The sequence below is a fragment of the Copadichromis virginalis genome, linkage group LG2 (genome assembly GCF_057382275.1).
Source record: "Copadichromis virginalis isolate Kocher_CV1m ecotype Utaka linkage group LG2, C_Virginalis_male_GT1.1, whole genome shotgun sequence".
NCBI lineage: Eukaryota > Metazoa > Chordata > Actinopteri > Cichliformes > Cichlidae > Copadichromis > Copadichromis virginalis.
The window spans coordinates 14,460,183-14,471,042 of record NC_140619.1 but is presented as its reverse complement, the minus strand read 5'-3'; the positions used below and the strand labels follow the sequence as shown (position 1 = coordinate 14,471,042).

Here is a 10,860-nt window from a genome sequence, read left to right as displayed (position 1 = left end):
ATCGAGTGCGGCAGATAGTATGAGCGTGCAGCGTTTAAAGCGTGGAAGCACTGACCTTACTTTGAGTTTGATTCCATAAAAAGTGACAAAAACATTAGTGTCTGTTGTGCGTGGGAAGAAAACTTCTTTTTACAGCAAAAAAAAGCCCTAAACTTCCAAGCAAGCACCGAGTGCGCTCCGACGTAATGGGAAACTCACAGAGAAACTCGCGGATTCTTCCACTGACCGCTGCGGCACACCTGCACCAGGGTAAACCTCCGCCTACCCTACTCCTGTTTTACAGGTGAAAATAGAGCAACAGGACCGCTAGTCTTTGACTTTATTTATTTTCTGCTGTGTTTTACTTGCATCTATTTGAAAGACTGAGTGTAAACACAAAAATATATATATTTTATGTGCTGGAATGTGCAGAAAATAGGTTTAAATATTAAACAAATTTCTTCCAGTCAGAGAATGTTGCAGATAATTTAATTTTTGCTTGATGCATAAAGTTAAAAGATTAAAACTAATAAAACAAGTTTTAATGTGTGCCTGTTTCTAGCCATACTATACATAGATACGACCTTTCAATGAACTTAAACTGTGTGTATGAGGTATGCAGAAAAGCAGAAATAAGCGTCTTGCTAAACTATAAAAACAGGAACTTGCAAGGTCTCAATAGGTCTCAAATGCATATTTAAAGGTGTGAAGTCCTGCACTTTAAAAGAAACAGAACACGGTGCTTTCCAAATGTATAACATAGCTCATCTCTGGACTAAGCTGCACTCTAAATAAAGAAATCACATTTTGTCAGCACAGACACAGATAAAGGAAATGTTAGAAGGTTGAAAATAAATCCTCTGACTGTCTGGCTTTTTCTTCAGAGCCATATTAGGACACATAAAGGCAATGATTATATATCTATATATTTTAGCACAAATGACAATATAAAAAATATCAATTCCAACAGTCTATACGTCTCTCTGCATTTAATCATTAGTGATTATTAATCTCTGGCTCTCTTTCACAGCATGCCTTCCCCTCCCCACTCCTAATGGCCGCCCGTCTCTGAGCTGGGAGGTTTCTTCCTGTTAAAAGGGACTTTTTCCTTCCTACTGTCACCAAAGTGCTTGCTTGAACAAGATAAATAAATATAGTTGAAGACATTGTGTTTTCACAATAATTGTCATAACTGTACCTACTGAGGGACAGCGCAAGGTAGACTTCAAACTCAGCTTCATTCACATCATTTACACGAGAAGCTTTTACTTTGAAGCTTTTATTTTGAAAGTCTAGCACATGTCTTATTATAGATATGTATGTTTATAGATTTATAATGACATTGGCAGAACTGAGTAAAGTCATATACTCTTTCACTTCCTGTTCAGAGATTCAGCTCAAAGATTTTATCATTTCTGAGTGTGGGGTATGTATGTATCATGCATGTAGAAGAAAAAAGACATTTTTTTAGAGGATTTTGCAGTTTCTGTCATGTGAGGCAGGACATGATGAAGGCCCCAAACGCAGAACTCGTAGACAGACTCAAAATGGCAATTTTATTGCTGGAAAAAAACTCTAATACAGAAAACTAAACCAAAAACCAGAAACAAGAAACTCAAACCAAAAAATTAAGAAACCAGGGAACTAAACTGGGTAATACCAGGAGCACAAAGGAAACACACTGTGAGGGTACGACACAACAAAGGGACACAGGAAAACATGGGGCGTAAATACAGAAGGGAATGGGCGACAGGAGGCAAACGCAGCTGGGACTAATCTGGCTTAACGAGACGAGGGGGAAGAAAAACTCAAAACACTGAACACAGGACGCGAGTCTATCAAAGTAAAACAGGAAACACAAAACAGACATGAAATTTAAAGTGCTCCTATGAAAATACAATAAATCTGAAATCACAGATTCAGTCAAGAAAAGTCCAAAGTTTGAAATTATGTCTCTATGATAAAGTTCGGTTCAGAGAGATGGCTCCGCAGTGGCCTGGGTCTGTGCACCATTAAAGTAAATGGGGTAGAAATGGCTAGGTTTTTGTGAAACTGATAAAAACTGTACAACGAATCATTCCCAAAACGATGAAATGGTTTCGTGTCTCTCTGCGTTGGCCCCATGAGAACTGCTTATCCATCCTTCCAGAGTGCGCGGCAGGAAGATCGGCCCTCCGCTGGTCGACGAGTGACGACTGACTCGTGAGCAGCAATGTTTGGCAGGAGTCACTAGGTCAAGCAGACACGACCCATAATGCATTAGTGTTTGTACTGTGGCAGCGCAGGTATACGATGTTAGCCACTAATCAGACATGAGAGGATGGTTTCTGATCCAGCTGCTGCTCTTTACTTTATCCACTCGGCTCTTTGGTTTCTGTGCGCTGACCTCTGAGCTAGTTATTGTTGCAGACTGCATTAATGCTGCTTAATAAATTAGGAAAACACAGGCTGGCCTTTAACCAATAAAGGCATCATTCAACAAGAGCAAATGGTCCTGCTGGAGCTCTCTGAGCTGCATGCTGTGCTCTGACTCAGCATTAATACTACAAGCTCATTGATCTCAGATCAATCATGGCCAGATAATGACAGTGTACTTTTGCAGGGATGTGATCAGAAACCTGCCCCAGCTGCAGCTGTAAGTGCAAACTCACCAAATAAAATTCAGAGGCTTTATGTTGTGAGGAATGTTCTTACATATGTTCTTACTCTTTGTTTTCCACATCACAGCTAAATGGTGAGGGCAAGTGCAGATTTGCCTTCACACTTTGAATGTTTTCAGGTACAGGTGCGGAGTACACAGGTCGCATCCAGATTTGGTGCTGACACAGACCTGATGGGTTTCAGCTCAGCGGGGTGTTTTTCTGTGAGTATCAGTGTGAATAACTGCAGCAGCTTCATGTCTGTGATGCAGAGCAGCAGAAGCTACTCATTTACTACAGGAAACTTAAGAAGTGCATTCTGGGTAAACTCATACCAGCAGGTAGGATAGGTGTGTGTTAAGAACAAGTGAGAGGATCTGAAACGTCTCCTTGTTATATTCATTTAGCGACCAGGATTATGATTAAGGCTGTGGTTGGGGTCAGTGCTGACGATGACTCAGAGCTTAGGGTCAGGGGTTAGTAAGTGCCTCTGCTGCACCCACGCTCCACCCAAAGGGAACATTTAAGTCACCATCATTAGACATCAGATTTCAGGAAACATGCTGTCACAAAGACTGGAAAAGTGTGTTTAACTGGGTAAAGATGGCAGGTCGCAGTGTTGGGAGCTTTCTGTCAGGCAGAAATATATTTCTACATTTATCCTTGACATGTGCAAAGCCACTGTAAACTGCACACTTCATGTGAGGAGGTTTAATGAGACTAAAATTAAAAGTCTGAATGTAGCTGACCACCAAACTGAATGGAGCCTCTGGGTTATGCACCTCAAACAGGAAGGGTAAATGTAATCATATCTCCTGAATGCAGTCAGAGACATGAGAGGTGGAGGTATAAAGTGGGCCTGACTCATGGAGCCATGTTAAAGGACTGCTGTGCACACCAGGCTGAAAGAAACGGATCTATTCCCAGCTGTAATCGATTCTGTGATCCTCACCAAGCATGAAACATGTCATCCTTCAAATGCCGTGTAAAAATGAACCGCAGTAACTTACTGACAGTAAGACTGTGGTGTGAATGGATGTTTAATACGACTCACTAATGCTGCTAAACGCTGGGAGGAGTGTCCAGTCTTCTCCGGTCTCCCCCGGTCCCTCCCATAACTGCTCAGTGTGTGGGTAACAGCTGATGGCTTCATGTCCTCCCTGCTCTCATCTGCTTCTCACACTTTTCCTCCCATCTTTTATTTTGTCTCTATATCTCTGTAGAAACATCTTTTGTCTTCTTTCCCATTTAAAATAGATTCATTTCTTCCCGAGTGTGTGGGTGAGATGACCCAAGGCCACCACAGTCTCTGCAGGAATAACCTTGGTTCCTGAAATCTGAAAGGTTGACATAAACCAGGAGATGTTGCAGAACCTTCTGAACACAATGAAACCCTTCAGTGTGACGACAGCAGTAACATTCACACACAGTGGTTCTGTGAGGAGTTTCTACCACACGGTGGTCGTCAGACTTTCCTGAGACTTAAAGAAGCAGGGTTGGAGAATGATTCTGTGTGTTGTTGTTCTGCAGCTGGTAATGATTTTGCTGTTTCCTGCACCTCATTTTATATTCTACCAACTGGAAACCACCTGCAGGGAACTCAAGGAAAAAACTGTTCAAATGTAATCAGGAAAACACAACTCTGAGTCTGAGTGAGTCTTCTTCATTTTTATGTGTTCAGGTAAAACCTGAGCTTGTTTTTGAGGTGTGACATGGAGCTCCGGTGATTTTTGATATGTTTGCTGATTATTTTCTTGATTCATTGTTTGATGGACAGAAAATACTTGAGGACAAATCCTTTAAATGTGCTCAGCACATATTTACTTTTCTCTCTTTAGCTGCTCGCTGTGCCATTTCTCACCCAGCTTATCTGTATCTGTCAATCATTTGCTGGTGGAAATTTCACGTACAGCTGTCTGTTGCTTATCTGAGCATTTACAATTATGGAGATCATCCAGATTTAATTAAATGGCACCTGAAGGACAGCACTGAGGTTTGAATTGGAACCATTGAAAAACAACATAATTAAGACAGAAGATTGATTTGACCACAGAGCGTAAGCGTTACCTCGCAGCTGGATGAGAAGAAAACCTTCTGGTCACAAGAATGACTTATTTAGATATTTACATAATGGTTTGTTTAGTCTTTTTTTAATTGAAGAAATAATTCACCTCAAGGCCAGAGCTCAGAAAAAATAAAATCATGGAGAACTTAATTAGGGTTTAGGAAGAATTAAGTCTCGAGTCCAGATGAGAGCTGAGGCAGAGCGCCAGTGGGGACGTTTGGAGCAGGCAGCTGGTGGATTAACGAGCAGCCCGGCCACAGAAACAGTCCCAGCGGGCCGGGACTGGATCAGCGGCTGGAGGAGACTGAACACAGTGAGAAAGTTTCAAAAAAATGTGACAGAGCAGCTGAGTCAACAACCTGGTGTCATGAAGAACACAAAGGCACCCCTGATTCCACTCATGCAATCAGCTCAGAAACCCACTCACAGTTAGCAGTCCTTATACATTCAGGTTATTAGATCTTTATAAGTGATTCTACTAAAGGACTGCACGAAGGCAGTTTTGTACTAATAAAAAAAGAACCAAGTGCAAAAAACTCCTCCATTGTTTCAGTGAAATGATTAATTATTAGAAGAAGGCTGCAGACTGCAAATATTCATCAAATACGTTTCCCATAAAACAGTAAAAGTCACGATTTAGAGCGAGCAGGTGTGCTTTGGGCAGGGCTACAAATGAAGGTGAGGTCAATCTGCAAAAACAGCCCATCAGTGTGCATTTGTCCGTATTTATTCCCGAACATGTTCCCTCAGGTGACACTCAGTGTTGAACCGTGTCAGACTGCGCTCTGATTGGCCAGTTTAACCCACCAGCCTGGCTGCTGAAGCACTCACAAACTGACCATAATCATGACAAACAGAATGAATTGCAGCATTCATGATCCTCATTTGCCCTAATGAGTTTACGGTCTTTATGCCTCCCACAAATCCTGCGTTGGTTCCAGAGGATGTTCGCCCACTGAGCCCGAACCAGCTGGTAGTGGAGGCATGTGTGTGACATGGAGGGGAGTTCAGGCCGTTTCCTGGCACAGAACAGGGCTGCATGTACCCACAGACTCTAACATTAGGTCAACAGAAGTTTGTTGTGTTTCTTGTTATTTTGGGGTATTTGATGGATAAAGTGCATCAAATTTTCATCACCATCACAGTGATGGCAGGCCTGAGGTTTCTCCTCTTTCCCCCTTCTTTCTTTCTCATCCTCTCACTCTCTCTACTTTCTACTCTCAGGTGGAGTTGTGGGCTGGTTCTGCTAACCGGCACACCTGTGGGTGGAGCTAACCAGTTCCCAGACGCTAGCCTTCGCACCTGTTCTGCATCCACCATCACCTCACGTATTTAAGGAGTCTTTTCCCTCGTCTTTGAGTTTTGTGCTCTTTAATCCCGCTCTCACGGTTGTTCTCTGGTAACTGCTGCTGGGCTCCTCTGTACCTTTTACCTGCCTGCTCTTCACCTGTCTTGAATCACATCTGCAGTTACCTGCTCATGAATGACACTTTAGCTTCAAATTCAAATTCAAATTCAAATTTTATTTGTCACGTACACAGTCATACACAGTACGATATGTAGTGAAATGCTTGGACAACTGCTCGTGACCTAAAGAAAACAAAAAAGGAAAAGGCTATGAATAAGATAGGAAATAAATATGAAAAATTAAAAAGGGTAAATTTAACTAGGAAGGAATAAAATATAAATTAAGGTTAAAAATGAAATAACTGTACAACACAAATTAGAATGAAGGGTAAATTTAACTGGGAAGAATAAGATAAAGATAAATATATAAATTAAAGTTGAAAATAAAATAACTGTACAACAAAATACACAATACACAATACACAATATAGAACTATATAAGAATGTATGAAGAAATCTAAATATAAATAAATATATACACAATAACAGCAGCTGTACAAGTATTAACCGGAAATGAAGAATATAGTGACCAGTGTTGTGCAAAACCAAAGTCCAGAAAGTCCAGTGTGTGTGTAAGAACCATATGTGTGGGTCAGTACTGTGTGGTGGTGTGATTGAGAGACCGTATCGCCTGCGGGAAGAAGCTCCTCCTCAGTCTCTCTGTGTTGGTCTTCAGGGAGCGGAATCGCTTTCCTGACCTCAACAGAGAGAACAGTCTGTTGTTGGGATGGCTGAGGTCCTTCACGATCTTCCTGGCCTTGGTCCAGCACCGCCTGCTGTAGATTGAGTGCAGGTCAGGGAGCTCGGAGCGGATGGTGCGCTCAGCTGACCGCACAACCCTCTGTAGAGCTCGTCTGTCCTGCATGGTGCTGTTCCCGAACCAGGTTAAGATGTTTCCCGCCAGGATGCTCTCTATGGTGCACGAGTAGAAGTTCCTGAGCACCTTGGAGGGCAGTTGGAAGTCTCTCAAGCGTCTGAGGTGGTAGAGACGCTGTCGGGCCTTTTTCACCACGGTGTTGATGTGACAGGACCATGACAGGTCCTGCGTGATGTGAACTCCGAGGTATTTGAAGCTGTCCACTCTCTCCACTGGGCACTCGTTGATGACAGGGGTCTGGTAGTTCCTCTCCTGCTTAGTGCTGAAGTCCACTATCAGCTCCTTTGTCTTACTGACGTTTAGAAGGAGGTTGTTCCTCTGCCAGTTCTCCAGATTCCTAATCTCCTTCAGGTAGGCCGTCTCGTTGTTATCAGAGATCAGGCCCACCACGACGGTGTCGTCAGCAAACTTGATGATGGTGGTGGAGCTGGTAGTGGCCACACAGTCATATGTGTACAAAGAGTACAGCAGGGGGCTCAGAACACACCCCTGGGGGGCTCCAGTGCTGAGAGTGGTGGAGGCTGAGACATGTCCGCCCATCCTTACTGCCTGTGGTCTGCCAGTTAGGAAGTTGGAGATCCACTGACAGCTTCACCAGTAAAACCTGTGACACTGAGCCGAATCTTTGGCTAAGCATGACACTCACAGTTCTGAAATGATGCCACCTAACTGGTCAGTACCAGATTTGTTTCTCTGGAGGATCTCAGCAGAATGACAGCATCACGTGCTGCTGAGGATGATGGCGATGTCATTCGTTTTGCATCAGGAAAAAGGAGCAGATTACCCAAACTGGATTTGTTTCACAGTGACAGAAAATAGAGCCGGAGGACAACCCCATCATAAGGATTACTTATAAAGGACTCAAAGTTCATGAGGATGCACGGTTGAGATATTAAGTCTGGACTGAAGCAGAGGAGCAACGCTGTGGCTCTGCGGCATGTATGGAGAAAAGAGTAATTATGAATCTGTTGCATGAGACGTCACATAAGTAATTATCTCTGTTATCGCTCTGATAATGAAGCCTAGTTTCCTCAGCAGGGAGTAAAATGAGACGCGACTGCACGTCCATCAGCTCTGACATTTAACAGAAGTGACTCACAGTATAACTTGATTACAGGCATGCACACTCCCTCAGAGACCTTTATTCGAGAGGACAGAAGCAGTCTGAGGGGCGTGGATGTCTCTGAGGAGGGTGACAGACGTCACTTGCTGCTGTCATCTAGTAGATGTCACTTTGATTGCTGTCCTTTAAGAAAGAGGACTTCTGAACCTCGTGGGTCACACAGCACAGAGCGTGTTAACACGGAGTGTTAGTGCGGTTTCTAAATGTCAGCGATTAACCTGAAGTCTCTGGTATTCTGACACTAAAGGGATTTATGATGTTGGATCAAAGAGATGGAGATAGAGGCAGAATGACCAGGAGGTAACGAAGGCAAAAAGATCAATACCAGCATAACACGAGTAAGGAAGAACCTCAAAGATAATGAGGTTCTTCCTCATTATTAAGGAAGGACTGAATCATAAAAGTTACACACTGATCCGTGTCTGCATCTTCCACTTCCGCATCTTCCAAAACAGGTCTGAGAGACTTTTTATTTGTTTTCTTTCAGAGGAGGGCAAGATATCACCTGTCTTATCCATCCGTCCGTCTGTCCGTCCAGTGAGTGATTTATCTGAAGCCAGGTTGCCGTGGCAGCAAGCTAAGCAAAAGGGAGGCATCCTAACTAGATGTCGGTAGTCATTAAACATGGTTAAATTAGCGCCGGTCTTGGGCTAAGCAATATTTTGTGTAGTGTGGTGACTGTGTCACATTAGATCAGCGGTCCCCAACCTTTTTTGGACCCGACAATATTTTCACGGACCGGCCTTTAAGGTGTCGCGGATAAATACAACAAAATAAAACTAGTACCAGTACCGGAAAAAAGAAGATCTATTCATCACACACGTGAAAAGACCCAGGAAAACCGAGTTAACGATAAAAACAATAACAAAATAACGCTGAAAACCGATAAAAACCCTGAAAACCATACATTTCACACCTGAGCCTCAACTCTCGCGGCCCGGTACCAAACGACTCACGGACCCGGGGGTTGGGGACCACTGCATTAGATGATCACTGTCACACTGTTTGAGGCCCTGGTGTGACAGCAGATTCAATTTTATCCTGACCTGATCAGAGGCAGCAGGTAGTGTCGGTCTTCATTTACACTCCACATACAGACAGAAACAGATAGAAACAGAAGAGCTGTGGATGGAAGCTGTCCTGTGGAGGAAGAGGATGAGGCCGGGCAGCGTGACCAACATTCACGTGTTTTAAATTAAAAAGGATCTCAGACTTCACATCTCTCGTTCCAGAATCACTATCAAGTCACATGATATAATGTGTGTATGTGTGTAAGCTTCATATGTGCAGGAGGAGATGAGATTGACACTTAAATTGACACACAACAAACATGAGACGTTAAACTGTGTCACACCACACGGTGTGTGTGTAACGGGTGTATTAAAAAATAATTTATATTTCACCAAGGATCCATCCTGCAGTGTTATCTTGCTTTGTCAGTATTGGTTATGTATATGTGTTTATTTATATATGTTTATTTTCTGTATTTATATTTTGGGAGCTTTTATTTTGTTTGTGTGACCTTTGACTTCCCACGAAGTCACTTCCTGTAGCTGCGCGCTATTTTCCTCAGTCGTGTAGAGGCCCCGCTGAGGAGAGGTGTTCATGCAGAAGTCCAGTAAAGTGAAGTTGCTGTACTGTTTTGTTTTTATTTTAAACGGTTCTGGGAGAATAAATCCACCCAGCTGGCAAAGTGAGAGCTGACTCCTCTGGTCATTCGCACAACACAACGCAGAGAACTAACGGCAATAAGAGTTTAAGGCCAGTCCGGCTACAGTGGTGCCATGACCCGGATCCACACGACTTCAGACTTGCTCATCGTGGTTCGCGGAGACACGATCAACATCAGTTTGGTCACCAGAGGTTGCTTTAATGGACAATGTAATGTAAGCTTTGAACACAAATCCCAAGCGTTCTAGGAAACACTTGTGTCACGGTCCCCGTGTCTCTCTGGTTGGCCCACGCTGGCTACAGGTTTTGTTGTTGTTAGTTTTAGTTTTTTTGTCTCTCCTCCTCCTCTCTGCCTGGGTGGAGCTCATTACGGGCTCTCACTCTTGGCCCACGCACCCCTGTGGATGGTGTCCACCTGCGGCTGATCTGGCTGATTTCCCCAGCTGCTATTTAAGGCAGTGGCACAGAGCAGCTCACCGCTGGAACGTCGAACCACCTGAGTTCATGCTCGCGGCATATTCAAAGAAGAATCGCTTACACGTGTTTTATGTTGTGGAACTAACCTTGACCTTCTGTCTGTAGATTCTGGACCGAATCACCGGACCTGTCCAAGTGGGGCAGTGTGTGGAGTGTTGGAGCGAGTGCGGCTGAAGAGGAGTGCGTGTGTGCGGAGGAGCGGTGGCGGTGACTGAGTGGAAGAGGAAGCGTGTGTGTGGATTCCCCCCCCCCTTCTCTCCCTGGAGCCCTGGACCCCCTCCCAACTCACTGTACATATATTTTGCACTAAGGTGATCCCTATTGTAAATAAATCCCCTTTTTGTTTCCTTGAAAGAACTGTCTGCGCGTGGGTCCGTTCAGAACGTTCCAGCCAGAATATGGACCCAGCAGACCTTGACCCAGTCCAGCGAGCCCTTGCGTCACAGGAGACGGTGCTGGTCCGCCACGAGGCGATGTTCTCACACCTGCTTGGCCAGATTGCGTCCCTCACCCAGGCAGTGGCTCGGCTTACACCGCTGGAAGGAACGCCCTCGGCGGCTCACCCCGCCCCGCAAGGCGCCGAAGCCCAAGCTGTGGAGCCGGCAGCAGCTGAAGTAACAGC

General features: G+C 44.3%; 1 long non-coding RNA gene across 1 annotated transcript; it reads left to right on the top strand.

Moving 5' to 3' along the window:
- The first annotated feature begins 10,035 nt into the window (after positions 1 to 10,035).
- Positions 10,036 to 10,584, top strand: LOC146717097 (uncharacterized). Its single transcript, XR_014921828.1, has 2 exons — positions 10,036 to 10,261; positions 10,344 to 10,584. It is a non-coding gene; the product is annotated as an uncharacterized LOC146717097 (long non-coding RNA).
- The last annotated feature ends 276 nt before the right edge of the window (positions 10,585 to 10,860 follow it).